The sequence below is a fragment of the Amia ocellicauda genome, chromosome 7 (genome assembly GCF_036373705.1).
Source record: "Amia ocellicauda isolate fAmiCal2 chromosome 7, fAmiCal2.hap1, whole genome shotgun sequence".
Taxonomy (NCBI): domain Eukaryota; kingdom Metazoa; phylum Chordata; class Actinopteri; order Amiiformes; family Amiidae; genus Amia; species Amia ocellicauda.
In genome coordinates, this window is record NC_089856.1 from 39059575 (window position 1) to 39079258 (window position 19684).

A 19684-nucleotide genomic window follows, 5' to 3' on the forward strand; every position below is an offset into this window, starting at 1 on the left:
AAGATTTGTTTTTTTGTTTTTTTACAGAACTCTTCACTCACTAGACTGTTTTCTTCTTTGAAGAAGTTATCAATTTATTTTTATGATTTATGTGAGCTGAAATGCTTCTACTTATTTATATATATATATATATATATATAGTTGCTATGCTTACTACGTAAAATATATAACATATATATATATATATACTTCTACTTATTAATATATATACATTATATATATATATATATATATATATATATATATATATATATATATATATATATATAGTTGCTATGCTTACCATGTTATATATTTTACGTATTTTGATCTGTTACAGAAGTTGAACAAAAATCTATACACACACCCTGAGGCATCACTTACCCTTCACATTTGTAGAGTTCAGGTTTATTTTTAAATGATTCATCAGGTACAGCTACTCTGGTATGGATAGGGAATAATCCTCCAACGGTTATGTCACCATTTCTGTAAAGTCTTTTTAACCCCAACTTTCCATGAAGCTTGCAAGTGGATTCTTCTGCTTGATACAACATTTTACGGAACATGAAAGAAAAACAGAGCCAGGAATAAAGCCTCATGATTTAAAGAAAGGGAGAGGCAGAGTGATATAGACAGAGTGAAAATGGGAATCAGAAAAATTAATTGAGTTTCTGAAAAGACAACTGGGAACCTTTATTTTATAGTGCATATTTGACCTAAAGCAAAAGGCAATGTAAACAAGTATTGGAACTTGCAAGTATGAACATGTGAGCAAATGAAAAGAACACAATTAACTGCATCACTTAAACCCCAAAGGAAGCAGTTACTTCAGTTGTAATGTACAGTTGTAATTTTCCTATCTATCTATCTATCGTTCTTTCTTTCTTTCCATCTATCAATCTGTATGTATGTCTGTAATTATGTATGTATGTATATAGAGAGAGACACAGAGAAATATCATCAAATGCAGTACGATACAATTATTTCAATATCCTGCACTTTTAAAATAATTAAGTAGGGATGTAAAATTATATTCACATTCATGGCCTTTTTATTGAATGAAAACAGTATTTAAAGAAATATTTTTTCACCTTGAATAGACTCCTCACATTGAATGCACTGTAAAGCAATGGTCTGAAGAGCCCTACACTGAAAAAAAAAAACAGTTGAAAATATACATTTTTTAAATTGAAGGTACTTCAACTTAAAATAAATGGAAGTTACAAATACTTAAAACAAATATGCATTAAGTATTTTCATCTTTTTTATTTTTTTAAAACATATACAGACTTAATTACTATTGTCAATGGTTTGCTTGACCATAACCCTTCTAGGTTATAGTTATGAGGCACACACATACACAAAGATAGAGTGAACGTGTTTTTTTCATTTTTTTTCATTATTATTATTATTATTATTATTATTATTATTATTATTATTATTATTATTATTATTATTATTATTTATTACATGCACTTACACTCTACAGGCAGCACATAGAACTGCTAAACTCTGTATAAAATAGGGGGGCTATTCTCAGCCCAAACACTTAAAGTCACTGTGGAACATAAGTGTAGGCATAACACAATGGGACACAGACAGGTAAACCACACAACAGTGATACACAGAAATACACTTATAACGGTCAATAAACTGGACTGACCAATTTTAGTCTATCTCCCAGCATCCCCTGCGGGTGCACCTGCATATTAATGACCCTGGGCAGCTCTGGCTTTCTATGACCGCCACACTATAATTAGACTATAATAACTGAATTTAAATTATACATTTTTACTCAACATCTACGCCACAATAAAGTGTTCATTGCTTAAAATGTTGAATTTTATTAGTCTGTTTCAGTGAAATAATGAAGTAAGCATTAATAAGGTAGCAACATTCATGAACGCAATGGATTCTGGGTATCAAACCAAGCAATTTACATGGCTCAAGTAACTAATTTAGCTGGGAAAACTGAAATAAGTTAATTAAACATTACTTATTTAGAATAATTTTTAATTTTACTAACTTTTGTTCAAACGTAAATATTTTAAGTAATTCTGATCTGTCACAACTTAAGTTTGTCTTACTTAAGTGATTTAAGTAAAAGTAACAAAAACAATGTTTTAAATAATATTTAAGAATATTAAATATGTATAATTTACTTGACCCACAATTATTTTTTTTCAGTGTAGGGGTTTTTAAAGACTATCCAGCAGCCCCTCAGAATTGACCAGGTCAAAAATCCCACACAGACAAACTATACAGCTTGAAATTATTTGAATCCCTTTCCTGATTAATTGAAAGAACACTGTTCTGATTAGAATGTTTTCTTGAACATGTTAGTGTTATAATTACTATATTTAAGCTTGCTTTATGGCAGGTAGAGAGGTTCCTGATAAATTAGTGGTGTGGAAAGGGGTCTCTCATCCAGAACACTTTTGAAACTCCTGTTGTACAGTAACCTTAATTAAGATCATTGTAAAGCACTGAGCAAATATACTTTGCTGCCACAGAGGATTTGAGATGCTATCTGGGATATTGATATAAAAAAGGGGAGGGCAATGCAAACATTTCATTTGTATGCAGGTGAAAAGCTCATTCTTAAAATATGTCACAAAGTTCACAGGCAGAGATTGATTGTAGGAACAATCGATGAGGATTTAACAATGCCAGTCATGACATTGTCAAGTGAAATGGGCACGTGGTTTTATTTATTTTGGTGAGGTGGAAGTACATCAGCCGGTGAGGGGATTAAAATCACAAGCTGTATTCGAAACCGCATACTACCGTACTACACATACTACATACCAACATTTCAGTAGTATGCAGTTTGCATATTGGATGTAGTATACACTGATCAGCCATAACTTTATGACCACCTGCCTAATATTGTGTAGGTCCCCCTTTTGCCGCCAAAACAGCCCTGACTCGGTGTGGCATGGACTCCACTAGACCTCTGAAGGTGAGCTGTGGTATCTGGCACCAAGACGTTAGCAGCAGATCCTTTAAGTCCTGTAAGTTGCGAGGTGGGGCCTCCATGGATCGGACTTGTTTGTCCAGCACATCCCACAGATGCTCGATTTGATTGAGATCTGGGGAATTTGGAGGCCAAGTCAACACCTTGAACTCGTGATTCATCAGACCAGGCCACCTTCTTCCATTGCTCTGTGGTCCAGTTCTGATGCTGACGTGCCCATTGTAGGTGCTTTCGGCAGTGGACAGGGGTCAGCGTGGGCACCCTGACTGGTCTGCGGCTACGCAGCCCTAGACGCAACAAAGCACTGTGTGTTCTGACACCTTTCTTTCAGAACCAGCATAAACTTTTTCAGCAATTTGAGCTACAGTAGCTCGTCTGTTGGATCGGACCACATGGGCCAGCCTTCACTCCCCACATGTATCAGTGAGCCTTGGCCGCCCATGACCCTGTCGCCGGTTCACCGCTTTTCCTTCCTTGGACCACTTTTGATAGGTACTGACCACTGCAGACCGGGAACACCCCACAAGAGCTGCAGTTTTGGAGATGCTCTGACCCAGTCGTCTAGCCAGCACAATTTGGCCCTTGTCAAAGTCGCTCAGATCCTTACGCTTGCCCATTTTTCCTGCTTCTATCACATCAACTTTGAGGACAAAATGTTCACTTGCTGCTTTATATATCCCACCCACTGACAGGTGCCATGATAACGAGAATATCATTGTCATTCACTTCACCTGTCAGTGGTCATAATGTTATGGCTGTTTGGTGTATTAATTTGTAGTATGGTAAACGTACCCGGATGGCTTGCTACATTCGCCAAAATATGCAGTATACAACCAGAGCTCACTACAAGCAATATTGCATAACTTCATGTTTCACGTGTCTGTCTGTGACATAAATAGTGCATTAATAGTGCATTAGTCATTAATCTTAATACTGCTTACTGTCACTTTACTAGTTTGAAAATCAGTATGTATCATACAGTATGTACAGTATGTAGTAGGGTAGTATGCAGTTTGGACTACAGCCACAGTTTGGTGAAAAAAATTGCGAAAAAAGTTCCACTAAACTAAATGTATTAAATACACTCCACTCCACAACATGCTTCTTTTAATTTCTCCTTAACCACAATTTTCTGCAATGTAACACATAGCTTAATTATTGTTTTTTATATCCTCTGCTTTTTCCTGATTTTAATTGATATGTACTTTACATTACTTTTAAAAGTGTTATATTATATGCTTCACTAAATTATTAATTGTATTATTTATAATCATTATATAATCTTTGCGGTCTCTGCGGGTCAACTATAATGTTACATTTTGTATCCCCAGTTGGAGAAAGGAAGAGCAAGGCAAATCCAGGACATTTATAGATATTTTTAAAATCCACCCGGATGTATGGTAACCCTTGTTAGTACCGCCAAAGATCCTATATTTGGTACCACCATCCTCTTCCCCACTCATTCTGCAATTTGACAGATGACAGGCAGATGATACTTAAATGTACCAACTTCAGAAATAAATCACTACATTGAAAAGTATGCGATTAATACAACCACTGCCTGATCCATTCAAAAAAACAGAAGTGTTTACAAGTTGCCACAGAGAGACACAGGAAAGTACAGGTGAGAGGCAGCCATCTTGTTGTTTGACTAGTTTCAGACCAGTCTTAGCATTGCTCATTTTGTTTTGAGTTTGCCTAAATTGAAGCTTGCATTGTCTGTAGTTTGCCTAAATTGTCAATTCAGTTCAGCTGCTGAGTTGGTGAAAGTAAACAGGTTGTAGAAGGGAGATTTTTCTAGGACTAGCAGGAATTCTGTTGCAGGAGGAACCAGGTGTGGCTAGTTAGTTGTGAATTGGGGGTAGATAGAAAAAAGCTACTGCTGCACTGTTTCTTGGTCACAAAAGTTAAGCAGTCGACTAGGCAACAGGAACAGGGACTTTAAAGAAAAAATAATAATAATAATAACATTTAGAAGCATGTGGCCACTACAGTGTCAGGTTTGCAGAATGATTGCCTTCCTGGATTAACTCATCCAAGAAGGTTTCATTTGTGAACGTTGTCAACAGGTTGAAATCCTAGAGATCAAGGTTCGTGATCTTGAGGCTCAGCTTGTTGATCTGCGCTGTATTAGGGATATAGAAGAATTGGTCAATCAGCCCATGAGAGAGATGATGTGCAAGCCAAAACCTAGGAGAGTTGAGACCTCAGAGCAGGACAGCGTAGAGAACTGTTGGGTTACAGTAGGTCGTAACCGCAGAACAGGGCGTGCACAACCCCTAGAGACACCCCAAGAGCTAGAATTGCCCAACAGGTACCAACTGCTGGACACCGAGTTGGACAGAGACAGCTCAGAGGGTGATGGGGGGGCAGTTGAGCACCAGAGCACCATGGTGCCCACTCCCCCCAGAAGAGGGAGGTGGTTATAGTAGGAGACTCAATTCTTCGAGGTGTAGATCACACAGTGTGCTCTAGTGATAAGGAGACCCACATGGTATCTTGCCTGCCAGGTGCTCAGGTTGCAGATCTCCCTAACCTAGTAGACGGGCTACAGGCCAAAGCCGGGGGGAATCCACTGGTCATGGTCCACATTGGAACCAATGACATAGGAAAAGGTAGGACAGAGGTTCTGCAAGACACATTTAAAGAGTTAGGAACAAAACTAAAGAGCAGAACCTCCACGGTAGTTTTCTCCTAAATACTTCTGGTACCACGTGCCAGGCCAGGGAGACAGGCAGAGATTAAAAAAGTTTAACACGTGGTTGAAATCTTGGTGTAGGGAAGAGGGGTTTAGGTTTATTGGCGCATTGGTCTTTCTTCTGGGATAGATGGGACCTGTACAAACCGGACGGTCTACATCTAAACAGAAGGGGGGCTAATGCATTGAGAGAGTGTATGGGCAGAGAAAAGGAAAGAAAACAAAGGGAACCCGCTAGTAGGAAAGTCCTGAAATGTTTGTACCTCAATGCCAGGAGTATAAGGAACAAGATGTTAGACTTATAAGCCACAGTGCTGGCATGTGACTATGATGTTGTAAGTGTGATGGAAACATGGCTTACAGAAAATGATGGGCATACAAGTTAGAAGGATACACACAGTTTAGGAGAGACAGGTAAAATCGAAGAGGAGGTGGGGTAGCATTATATGTGAAAAATGACATTGAGGCAGAAGAACTAAAATTAAATCCCAGTAACGGAACAGAATCTTTGTGGGTGAAACTTTTGGACAAGAGATCTGGAGGATTAGTGGTAGGAGTGTGTTACAGACCACCCAACGCAGATATTCAGCAAGATGTTGCATTGTACAGTGTAATCAGGACTGCATGTAGCAAGGATGTGGCTGTTATAATGGGGGATTTCAATTTCCCAAACATAGACTGGGAACTCAGTTGGGACTACAGAGGCAGAAATAGAGATTGTTGAGATGGTAAATGATTGCTTTCTTACTGAATTTGTCAGGGAACCAACCAGGGAGAGTGCATGCATTGACTTGATATTTTCAAATGACCAAGATAGAGTCAGAGGGACACTAGTTAGAGAACCAATGGCAAATTGTGATCACAACATGGTTAGCTTTGAGGCATTCTTTCAAAAAACAAGGCCCAATTCTAAAACAATGGTCTACAATTTCAGAAAAGCAAACCTTGAAGGTATGAGGCGACACTTAGATGAGTTAGACTGGAGCACACTGGATACAGATTCAGATGAAAATGGATGGTTATATTTCAAGAATATACTACTTGAGGCTCAGGAGAAATTTGTAACAAAATTTAAAAAATTGAGGACCAAAAAACAGTGGCCAAAATGGTTTAATAGAGGTATGAAAAAAAATATCAAGAGGAAGAACATGTTGTATAGCGCAAGCAAAAGGGACTGAGACGAAACAAAATACAAAGAATATGTTGAGCTGCAAAGAGATCTTAAGAAAGGGATCAGGAAAGCAAAGAGGGAAATAGAAAGAAACATAGCTCTTGGAGCTAAAGCTCATGCAAAATCTTAAGAGAGATCAGGATAAATGAGGAGGAGGTACTAAAGGGACTAGCAGAATTAAAAACAAACAAATCACCTGGGCCAGATGGTATATTTCCAACAGTACTTAAAGAAATGAGGGAAATGTATAGGCCTGATCCTCAAATTGGAATCTGTAGGCATTCAGGGTAATGTAAGTAGATGGATTATGAACTGGTTGATGTATAGGAAACACAGGGTGTTCCACAGGGATCAGCACTAGGGCCTTTGCTGTTTCTAATCTATATTAATGATCTGGACTCTGGGATAGCTAGTAAACTTGTCAAATTTGCAAATGATACTAAAATAGGTGGCTCAGCAGATACAATCTCAGCGGCACAAGCTATTCAAAGGGACTTAGATAATATTCAGTTGTGGGCCGACACCTGGCAGATGAAATTCTGTGTGGACAAGTGCAAGGTAATACATGCAGGTAACAACAATGTCCACTATAATTACACTGGGAGGAATAGAACTAGATGAAGTAATACATGAGAAAGACCTAGGAGTCTATGTGGACTCCTCACTTTCTTCATCCAAACAATGTGGGGAAGCAATAAAAAAGGCAAACAGGATGTTTGTCAAAAGTGTAGAATTTAAAACAAGGTAAGTAATGTTAAGACTGTACAATGCACTAGTTAGAGCTCATCTGGATACTGTGTACAGTTCTGGGCTCCACACCTCAAGAAAGATATCGCTGCTCTAGAGGCAGTTCAGAGGAGAGCAACCAGACTTATTCCAGGTCTGAAGGGAATGTCCTACTCGGAGAGACTGAGGGAACTGAACCTTATCACCTGTGTAGAACTGTCTCGGAAATAAGTGGAGAAGTCGTCAAGATAAAGCAAATAGAACTTTAATCAAGCCGACTCGGAAGCCCCATGTCAGGAAATTCCTTCAATGAGGACTTAATGTTTACAAACATGAGTGCAGCTTTATAGGAAAGTGATGTGAAATCTTATGGTTGTTCATCCAATCAGAAGATACAATTCCGGGTCCGTTTACGATCTGTCCTCCCGTGGAGAGGTGATGGATCCAAAAAGCAGATGTCTGTCTTTGATGTGCACCAGGAAGATGTGATCCCATGGTCGTCATTTACCTGGTGTCAATCGCTCATTAACAGAAACAGTTCCTGCCTATCTGGAGAAACATTAAGTCACAAACAGATTTTCAACAAAACAGCTGTAGGCTATTTCGGCACTGTGTGATCTTTTATTACTGACAGGAGTTTCTAACAAATTAACCTTGTTGACCTTTTGCTTAGCCTGCTAAAGCTAATCTGCTCAGTCTGTATACAAGCTACTTCTAATGCTAGTATTAATATAAAACATTATATAATTATCACAAAACACTTTTTGCAAGTGATTGGCTGTGTTAAAAAATGATTGACAAGAATTTCCTGAAAAGTGATTGGCTGCATGAAAAATGATTGACAGTTACTGCAATGACCAATGCCAGCGTTTCGAATCCTGTGCGGGCGTATATTGCCCGGAGGAGAAATGGGTTTCATAATAACGCCGACCTTAAGGCCACGATGCACTGTGACATTTCCATGAAATCCGATTGCATTCAATCCAAATGTGTTCAATTACATTGCATTGCATGAAATCCAAATGCGTGAAATCAGATGAAATCGTGAAGCAATCGAACGCTAAAGCGTTTGGAAGCGAGACTACGTGGTGAATTTGGAGTTTTGAAAGAGAAAAGCAAGAAAGAAGATCGAGAGTAAATACTATCTGTATACGCATATTCAGACCGACTACAGTGCAGCTTCAGCCATGCTGTACATTGTGGCAAAAAGAAGACGGCTTTACTCACGTCTATGGAAGTGTACACTCCGTGTTTGTTACAGAAATGAATGAAAACAATACTAGTTTCAGTATTGGACTTTGCAAAAATATATTTGTCCAACGTATTTGCATTTTTGTTCAAAACCTGTAATTTAATATTTTTGCGATATCTAACTGATAGTCTTACATTGTTTCATGTGTGCATGTATTTATACAAAACTAAAACGAACAAAAGACAACATTGTATACTTTGCTAAAAATATTTTTGTTACATTGAATCAGGGGTATGCATAAATCTGGAAGGCACACTATATGTAACGGTATGGTACAACAACATAAATGACACCAAAGTCATCACAGTATATTTCTTAAAAGATAGATAATTTATCAGTTACTTTATACAAAAATAATATGGTGACAAATCCCCAGTCACTTTGTCTACTAACACTGTGAGTAAGTTTGTAAATCAAGATTTTCTCTATTTAATCGAGCAGATTTAAACAAATAAAAGTGTCCATTGTAATGATTGGCGATTATACGGTTAATGCTAAAAGCGCAGACATTTCAAACTACCTACAAATGCCAAAACTATAGTATAATAATGATAGGCAAACGATCGAATAAAACTCACACAAATGGAGTAGCGTATTTAAATAGAAGTAGGAACATAAAACATAAAAATTATCGGTATAAATTACATCAAAGCACTTTTTTGTTCTAAACGGGTACTGCACAGTCAAAACACATGGATGAAACAAGTGTTTATGTGCGGGATAATTGCTCTCAGTGTCCACTCAGTCTGACCACAGTTAAGAAGACACTTGTAATGCTATACAATGCGTGTGTTTTTCAAGCACACGAAAGACTGTACAGATCAGGTAGAGATTGCAACTTGAACTTGATTTGCGTTTATACAGTTAAAACGACACAGGCATATTTTATACATATATTTAGGAAAAGTCACGAACGGGTATACACAGTGTAATCAGGAACACAGAGTAATTCAAATGAAATCCATCTAACTGACCAGTCATGCACTTCTAGTGTTACATTATAAAGGCGAATCATGCAATATATGACATCACGAGAGTACAGTACAGTATCCGCGCACAAACTGCAGGGTTACAAGCCGCTAATGGGAAAACTAACTTTTGGATTCAGACTAGATTTATAAGGAAATACTGAAGACAAAGGAAAGGTTTTCTGTATTCATTTGCATGCAATTATTTTCACACAAAGGGCAGTGTGAGTAATTTACAGTATCATTTGTGAGCACAACTCCCATTTGCTCTAGCAACTATAATTGAGTTTGCTGATTATAATGATCAGGTTTGGGGAGTAATGGAATACAAGTAGCGGCGTTACGTAATCAGATTATAGAATTTTGATACTTTTATCCTGTTACGTTCCTCCTGTCAGACGAGTATTCTGATTACCGATACTTTTTAAAAAGAGTAAGAGATTACTGATTACTTATACATAATTTACATTAAGCTAAAGTGTACAAGTGTAAGGGAATCTGAAGGGGCCCGTGTATAGTATTTTTGCAATATAGTTTTTATTTACGGTCAATTGTTCACTCCCAAAGAAAGAAAATGGAGCAAATATTACAGTGCATTACAAGATGTGCCGACCACGGGAAAAGGTCTGCTTCCGAGGACTAAACTTAAAATAATAATAATAATAATCATAATAATAATAATAATAATAATAATAATAATAATAATAATATTATTATTATTATTATTATTATTATTATTATTATTATTATTATTAATAATAATAATAATAATAAACATCTGGAGGTAAGATTTTATTTGTTAAATGTGTGCAACTGTAATACAATTATGCTTGACATGCGAGTAGAAAATACGAATTTTAATCACAATTATAATAAATACGATTTAATAATTACATATTTTTATGAAAGCATAATAAGTAAAACGGCAGCACAGAAATAGTATAACCAAAAACGTTTGTATTTGCAGTAATAACTTAACAATGAAAGACTTAATATAATACCAAAATAACATCATACAACGTGTTTAGCGCCTAAAACAAAACAAATCGCTCAAACTGAATAAACTCCTGACCCCTGCCGTGCTGCACGGTGCTCTCTACACAGTGTGCGTTCAGGATCCTCACAGGTCAAACCTGTAAACTTTCACAAACCGATAGATTTCACTTAAAAAAGGTTAGACGTCAATAATGTGTTCATTGCAGAAACAAGATGCATACCATTTCTCAATTGTTGATACAAATAACGCCCTAATTGCATTGATTTCAAACTGTGTTTTCGGTGCTGGTGAATTGAAACGGGTGATATCAATAACATGGATAACAATACATGGCGTTTAAATCCCCTTTATTATAGCAAGTGGCTTGATCCGTGTATCTTCACAGACAAAACAAAATAAACGTACTTACAATTTACAGACAAGGTACCAATGTAAGTTTGAAAGAAAATATGTTTCACTATATTATTTATTTATTAGCAGATGCCCGTGTCCAGGGCGACTTACACTATATCAGTGATTAGCAGAAAACTGAAACCAGCTCCTTACAATAAAATGACTGAACGTGATGCACCTTCTTTGACATTAACACATTATTGATATGTCTGATTTCTGTCGTTTGTAAAAAATGTAAGGGTATCAAGATCAGGCCCGGCGCGACGGGGGGGCAAAACGGGGATATTGGCCCCCTCACATTATATTTTGATCCGGTTATTAATTGTCCATGTAGAAATGTCTTATGGCAATGTGCATTCTTGTTACAAAACTGACGTGCGTTGCCGCAGATTGTCTATAATTTTACAGTTTCACTGGCTTAAAAAATCATACACTACTACAAAATGCAAAGCATAAATATGTAAGATAATTAAACTGACGCAATTTTTAATTACCATTTTAATTGATTTAACTGTTGATACAAATAAACAATTTCAATCTGTCATCCATATTAGTATGTGTAGTACATTTTGTTTCACTTCTTGAACTTGGCTGCTTTTGTTTTTTAATAAAGAAAAGTATTCCAAAAGTAATCTAAAAGTATTCTGATTACGTTACTGACTTGGCGTAATGTATCGGATTAGGTTACAGATTATTTTCAAAACAAGGTAATCAGTATTCTGTAACAGAATACTTTTTAAAAGTAACCCTCCCAACCCTGATAATGATTTGGTGTTTATTAAAAACATACATTCCTATTTTTACCATTTTTACCATTGAATAAGTGCCCGATTAATCTACCCATCAACTATTAACCTATCAAAACCATCAATGAAAATATTTGATAGGTTAATAGTTGATCAGTAGATTAATCGGGCACTTATTCAAATAAGTGTAACAGACTTTAATTGGTTGTGCCACACACTAATGTAATAAATACTAGGCCTTCTTATCTGGAAAAAATGAATTGACCACTTAACATTGATTTCTGAACTTTCTGAACTGAACAGAGCTGCGGGGCTCCAGACTGTGACTGCGCATTTTACGACCCTTTTTTGAGACCGTGCGAGTATTTTTTACAACTACTCGGACATGTGCGACCTGCAAATTTGCCTTTCTTTTAATTTCATGTTGAAAAACTACCAGGGAACAAGTTTGCCAGAGTTGGCCAATGTGTGTGAGAGGGGGAGGGTCTGTGAGTGATTAGCCAACATGTGTGTCTCGCCTTCGTGGCGTCACACTCATCGTCCGTAAAAGTCAACCATGGCGAAACGAACCATTGACACATTTTTTCAATTTTCTACGGCTCCTCCTACACCAGAGCCAGGCCCTTCACAGCAGCAATTTGCCGAGGTCGATAGAGTCAGAAGAGGCCGTGGCAAAAAGGGCAAGAACACACTTTTCACGCTTTTCCACCGACAAGGAGTTGGTGCCAGTTCAGAGCCGGTGCCTAATCTGGAACCGTTCCGCGCTTTTCTACCGCAAAGAAACTGGGTCCCGGCCATACTACCCGTCAAGTTGTCCTACTTAAAGCTAATGCGCATGCGTACATGGTCTTTGCGTCATTTTTGTTAGGATTTTGGAGAACGCCCATAAATCCGTGCTACCTGGGCAGCATTGGTTTGACGTGAGGTATTACATGCATTTGTTTTTGTTAAACGGTAACTATATTTAAACTTAATTTAAAACATATATTTATAATTGCAAAAGTATGATATTTAACGTATGTCATTGTTATTTAGTTGTTTTGGTTTGGGTTGACCATAGGTTTAATTTAACCATAAAATTACAATACAATGCGTTATTATACCATTAACTGCCACTAAATTACACCATAATGACTACTGATTTCTCTCAATTAAAAAACGGCAAAGCATCCGTGAGGTAGTATTTTTCAACAAGGTGTCACAGATCGATATATATATAACGGTATAACGGTATAACGGTATAACAGCTCGACAGAAGACCGGCTCCATGTCGGTGGAAAAGCGCTAACTGTTTCCGACAGGAATGGCTGAGGGAGTGGCTTAGATTTAGCAAAGATACCAACACCATGAACTGTATCTACTGCACTAGATGTGGTCCACAACATGCAGGGAAAAACAAGTTTGCCGGGGCTACTGGCACCGCACAGTTTAAACACGACACATTAATGAAGCACAACAGCAGCTTAAAACATAAAATATGCCAAGACAGATACACACATGAAACGGCATCGCCACTTCCAGTAGCATTTTGCAGGCAGGATGAGGCTGAAATGGTAGTGAAATTCAACACGGCCTATTTCATAGCTAAGCAGGAACTACCATTCACCAAATTCAAGGGTCACATTGAATTGTTGAAAAAGAACGGTGTAAAAGTGAATCCTACAGTTGTTTTTGCACTGTAATGACAGTAATAATACTTTGTTTACATTTCTGAATGTGCATTCGTTAAGCACCGTTCAATTAAAATGTGACTGTGAACTAAAATAAAACAGAACATTGTAGTTTCTTTATTTATTACCAAAGCATTTATCAGTAATACAGTTAAAATGGGGAAAATGTGAACAATTGCCTTGCTGGTTGATGTAAGGTGTGCGCCACTAAATTTTCTGCCTGTGCCCCTAAAATGTTCAGTTAGGGGCTACAGTGCTCCTAGTAAAAAAAGATAGTCTGGAGCCCTGTATATATATATATATATATATATATATATATATATGTGTGTGTGTGTGTGTGTGTTATTGTAAGTAAACATATGGTTTGTATTATTATTATTATTAGCAACTGTACCATATCCAAAACTGACATATCGAATATTTTGCTTTTGCCATCTTAAAAAAAAAAGATGTGAACAAGTCCTAATCAAGGCTAACTTACCAGTATAAAAAAAATCTATAAATATAAATGTATAACTTTTCATGTAATTACTGAGCAAATATTTAAAACAGTAACAGCATTACACTAGAAGATCTGAGAAAAAGAGCAACCCCATGTTTAATTAATGGCTTTTGCCAATTTACCACAGTTTAATGTGTAAGAGACATAGCCGTAACAGTGAAGTCCAAGATGTTGTCTTGTGACTCCTTCTTTCTCTCTGATTGCATAATTGTCTAGGGTGATTTCATCTGATTACATGAATAGGACTCTGCTTTATTTCTTGAAATGGGATGAAATCGATTTCACTGTGAAATTTAAATGAAATTTCAAGGAAATCGTGGGCTGCATCCGGATTGCATTCAATTGGATTTCATGGTGTATCATGGCCTTTGCAGTTCAGCTTGAATTTATTGCTACTTGCTTCACATTTAAACACCACATCATTTCGATGAATGTAGCGAGAAACCTGTTGTTTATTTTTCACGAAAGTAACTGTAACATTATTAACGCGTTATATTAACTCAAGAACATAAGAACATAAGAAAGTTTACAAACGAGAGGAGGCCATTCGACCCATCAAGCTCGTTTGGTGTCGATTAATAACTAAGTGATCCAAGGATCCTATTCAGTTTATTTTTAAACGTTCCCAAATTTTCAGCTTCAACCACATTGCTGGGGAGTTTGTTCCAGATTGTGACGCCTCTCTGTGTGAACTCTCTGTGTAAATAATGTGAAAAAATTATAAACGTCCCTGTACTATACATAAAAGGATAAATTGTTAAGAGGTCTATTGTATATATTGGATGTTTATTTTATTGTCAAGTATATGACATGTTAAATTATTGATTGTGACAACTCTCTGTGTGAATAACCTGTGCTGCCAAGATTGTATCTGCTGAGCCATCTATTTTAGTATAATCTGCAAATTTGACAAGTTTGCTAACTATCCCAGAGTCCAGATCATTAATATAGATTAGAAACCACAATGGCCCTAGTACTGATCCCTGTTGAACTCCACTAACAACCTCACTCTAGTTAGAAGCAACTCCTCTAATCGACACCCTCTGTTTCCTATACATCAACCAGTTCATAATCCATCTACTTACATTACCCTGAATGCCTACAGCTTCCAATTTGAGGATCAGTCTTTGGTGTGGAACCTTATCAAAAGCTTTTTGAATATCTAAGTATGTCATATCAGAAGCTTTCACGTGATCTACAGCTGCAGTTGCATGTTCAAAAAACTACAATAAATTAGTAAGACATGATCTGCCTCGTCTAAACCCATGTTGACTATCTCCAAAGTAATATGGTTTTCATTAAGATGCTCCTCTATTTTCTGTCTAATAATTTTTTCCAAGAGTTTACAAGTAATGCAGTTGAGACTGATTGGTCTGTAATTTCCAGGCCCAGTTTTGTCCCCTTTCTTGTGGATTGGTATGACATTTGCTGTCTTCCAGTCCGTGGGCACATCCCCTGTTCTAAGTGTCTTTTGGAATATTTGAGTTAGTGACCTAAAAATAAGTTCCCTAATTTCTTTAAGTACTGTTGGAAAGATCCCATCTGGCTCAGGTGATTTGTTTGTTTTTAATTCTGCTAGTCCCTTCAGTACCTCCTCCTCATTTATCCTGATCTCTCTTAGGGTTTGACTGGACTGATTGTTAACCTGTGGCATGTTATCCCGTCTTTATTTTGTAAAAACCTCTGTGAAATACTCTTTTAGAACATTTGCCACATCTTGTTCGTTTTCCAAGATACTTCCATTTTTGCCCTTTAGCTGTTTCACTTCCTCCATATAATAATATTACATTAGTGTGTTGCGTTACTAACGCATTACCCCCAACTCTGGTTATTCCTTAGTTCCTCAAATTCTCAGGGCAGCCAAATTGCTCAGTTAATTCTATTCCTTAATGGCTGGTACATTGTTAGTACATAGTAGGGTCCCATGGGCGTGGTCTATTTTGTTATGACGTATGACATAACCTTATTAATATTCCTATGTCATAATTGGGGGGCGTGATTTTAGGTAGAGTTATTTCCTTAATTATTCCTACGGCATATCTGTCAGAAAGTGTACACCCATAAAACCCTGAACAACAAGGCCACCCGTAACCCTGTTGTTCTTCTTGTTCTTATTGGTCAACTGTAGAGTGTGAATGGGTCAGATCCTCCTGTAGTGGTTGGGGGGCTTTTAAAAAATATATATATATACATGTAATGGTTTAGGAAATCTAAACCGTTATAAGATCAACAAGTTCTGTTGTCTGTAATGGGCCCAGGTCTTAACAATGCCAGTTTTGAATAGGGTGTTTATCTTATCCACACTGTCTCTGTCTCTGTCTTTGTCTGTCTCTCTCACCCAATCATTTTATAAGATCAACAAGGTCTGTTGTCTGTAATGGTCCCAGGTCCTAACAATGCCAGTTTTGCATAGGGTACTTATGTTATCCACACTGTCTCTGTCTCTGTCTCTCCCCACCAATCTCTGGAAACATCTGAGGATGTTCAGTTTGTTTAATAATAAGACTAATTTAATTAAAAATAAAATAAAAAAGTGTGTGTGTGTGTGTGTGTCTGTATAGGTTAATTGTTTTTGTAAAAAAAAAAAAAAAGCTGTGGTTATATTTTATTTTATATTAGCTCTCTCACATAATGTGTTCATTCGTTTTACTTAAATACATTCTAGGGTCTTAAAGCTCGTAAGAGTTAGACTTAAGATAATGATGTGCTTTTAATGTATTTTAGCTGTCTCAATACCTAATGATAAGGCATCATTTAAAAAATAAAAACAACTGATCACTCAATGCTAAATAGATCACATCACTCAAGGCTAAATCGCTCACACCGCGGGAGGTGGGTCAGACCACAGTAGGTATGACGTGTGATATCAAAACATTCAGAATACTTTTAACCTATATAATTTATAAGCTTTGTAAAATAAACCCAAATATCTCTTTTGCGGTGATAAACGCTGTTCTGAGTAGTTTGTGACTTTGTGTCTCAGGAAGTGTTTACACTTGGAAGGTTCGTTTAAAAATGAAATGTTGCTGTGTGTGTGTGTATATAAATGTGTTTTATTAATAATATTACAGTTTTTAAAGAAACATTTAAGAAACAACTTATTTACATCGGCTTCTCTGTATTACATTTATTATAAGGTTTTAGATTTTATTAAGTCCTAATAAATATAGTGTCTGTAAATAATAAGGCGGTGTAGTGAATCTCTAAGGCTATTTTCAAAGGTCTAAAAAGGTTTTGAATATCCTGCTCAGGTTGTTTTAAGTTTGATTTCTGTCACCATTTAAAGATATAAATGTAATGCATTTTTTATTCTTCCCAAGACTCTTGGGATAGTCATTCGTTGGATGAGCTTTTGAGAACAATTACTCCATCTAAGTGGGATCACACATCTTCACCGGTGAGACCACCGAGAGGATCCCCCACGGTGGTCTTGGAGACCCCCCAACATCTACTCGGGCCACAGCCTTCTGGGGGTAATTCAACACCCCAGATTCAGCTCGCCTCATTGTCGGAACAAACACAGCCACCCAACAACCTCAGGGGTCACCGTTAGTCGGGGCTGACACACCCCCCAACGCCGGTCTGGTTTCAACATCGTGCACCCCGACCCGTTTCTTGGCTACAGAAACGCGGAACAGTACCCTGCGCTTGGTCAGGGTATCACCGCAAAGGCCTGCTTGGTCTCCGGCCTTGAGTATACGCTCGCTCCCTGCCTCCGTCGACCGAGATTTACCGGAGTGACCATCCTTTGAAGCCGAGCCAGGCCACCAGCCCCCGGAGCTACTTCCTGAAGGTCGTCATGAGTTGCTACATACTTTGTTACAAAATCAAAGACTTGTGTTAGTGGGGCAAAACCTGGTGATAGAGAGCCAAAACACACTTATTAATACCCTTACTAACGCCTTGTACCATATTTAATGTTTTAATAGCCACAAAACGCCTTACTATTGTGGGTTGTTGGAAAAATAAAAATAAAAAATAAATTAAAAAATGTTCAGACTTTGTAAAAGAACTCATGACCTAAAGGATTATGAACAAGCTAGGGCCCCAAAAAGACCTTCCCAAGAGAACGTCCCCAGCCCTGTTGTGAACTCCTCTGATGTTCCAATGAACCTGGAACTATTACAAATTGTAAATGATTTAAATAACCACCAACTACCCCCGATAGAATTAAACCCTCCGAGCCAACGTGAATTAAGAGACTTACCGTTGAACCCCGACCTGTTACAGATGGTCAATGATCTAAATAACCACCTCCCACCGGTAGCGCCTATAGAGGTTCTCCCTCTAGTTCACCCCGATTTGTTTGAAATGTTGGAGGCTTTGGAGGAGCTACCCCGACCAAATTCTGCCCCTGTTATAAATGATTTGAGTCAATTAGAACACAGGATGTCGGCAGAAGCCGCCATCTCTATAGAGGAAGATCTTGACAATAACCGGTTGGATATCTTTGAAGGGCTTTTACAAGCTTTAAATGAGACTCCTCAAAAGGGGGGTTTTGTAGATGGCGGCGGTGGTGGTGTTCGGGATGTGGAGGGTTCTGAGACTGATAAGGCTGTGGAGGACATGGTCTGTGAGAATGTGGGAGGTGACGGTTTTGTTCAAAATGATGATGTGTCCAAGAGTTCCAGTGATCCCGTGATTATAGATAGACCTGCCTATAACAATTTTGAAATTATTCAGCGTTTTAATTTTGCAGAACTTTTAAATTGTGACAATTATGCGGAAATATTTGTCAACATACACAAGGCTTTGCAAAACATGCTTGAACGGGTTGCTGAAAGGGTCAGACCTCGAGATGTCGTACAGTTATAACTCAGAGGGGATGATTTGTTTAGCAACCTATCTGTAATGCTGAGTGGAGATAATTTAGATGTTGATGAATTTCTGGCTAAAATCGAAGCATTGTTGCAAAGTAACGCGGCCATCTAAGCTGATGAAAGTCTGTCTCTGGTAATGAATGTGGTTCATAACCCTGAGGGTGGGGCGCTTAGAAGACTATCGAAATGCTTGAAGAACGACATAATTAGGACCAAGCTCAGGCAATTAGTGGTGAGTTCCAGTGCGGACAATAAGCTCTGTTTTGTGTACAGTTTAATAAAACTACTCACCCCCGACATGCCTGAACCCCAAGCTCTGCAAGAGGCTTTAATGCTTCATCAGAGTGCTGGCTTAAACTCTCAACAGATGGTGGCCTTTTCAGACATTACCAAGTTTGATGAGTTGTTGTCTTTAAAAATTGTAGTGTGGTACCGTTGTGAGGTAAAGGAAGTATTTGTGAAATTTCAGACACATCCTGAAACCCATACACAGACTCTGTTTCTCTTCCTAAGTGATAGTCATTACTTTGGAATAAAGAGTTTGTTGTTTTTTTTGGGTTGTTCGTACGTTTGTCCTTGGTGTTATAAGGCCTTCAATGATAAGCTTAAGCACCGCTGTGACGGTTACTGTAACGTCTGTTTCAATCCGCAATGTCGTAAGGGTTTGGCACCCATCTGCTGTAAAGATTGCTTAAGGATTTGTCTCTCTGTGTTCTGTTTTTCCGAGCATAAGGTACAGAGGACAGATGTTGAGGGATGTTGAGTTATTGTGATCAAACTAAATA

General features: G+C 37.7%; 1 protein-coding gene across 1 annotated transcript in view; it reads right to left on the reverse strand.

Annotated features, from left to right (window-relative positions):
- Nucleotides 1-19684, reverse strand: part of LOC136753943 (vomeronasal type-2 receptor 1-like) — a 35379-nt gene that overhangs the window by 3301 nt on the left and 12394 nt on the right. The window lies entirely within an intron of this gene.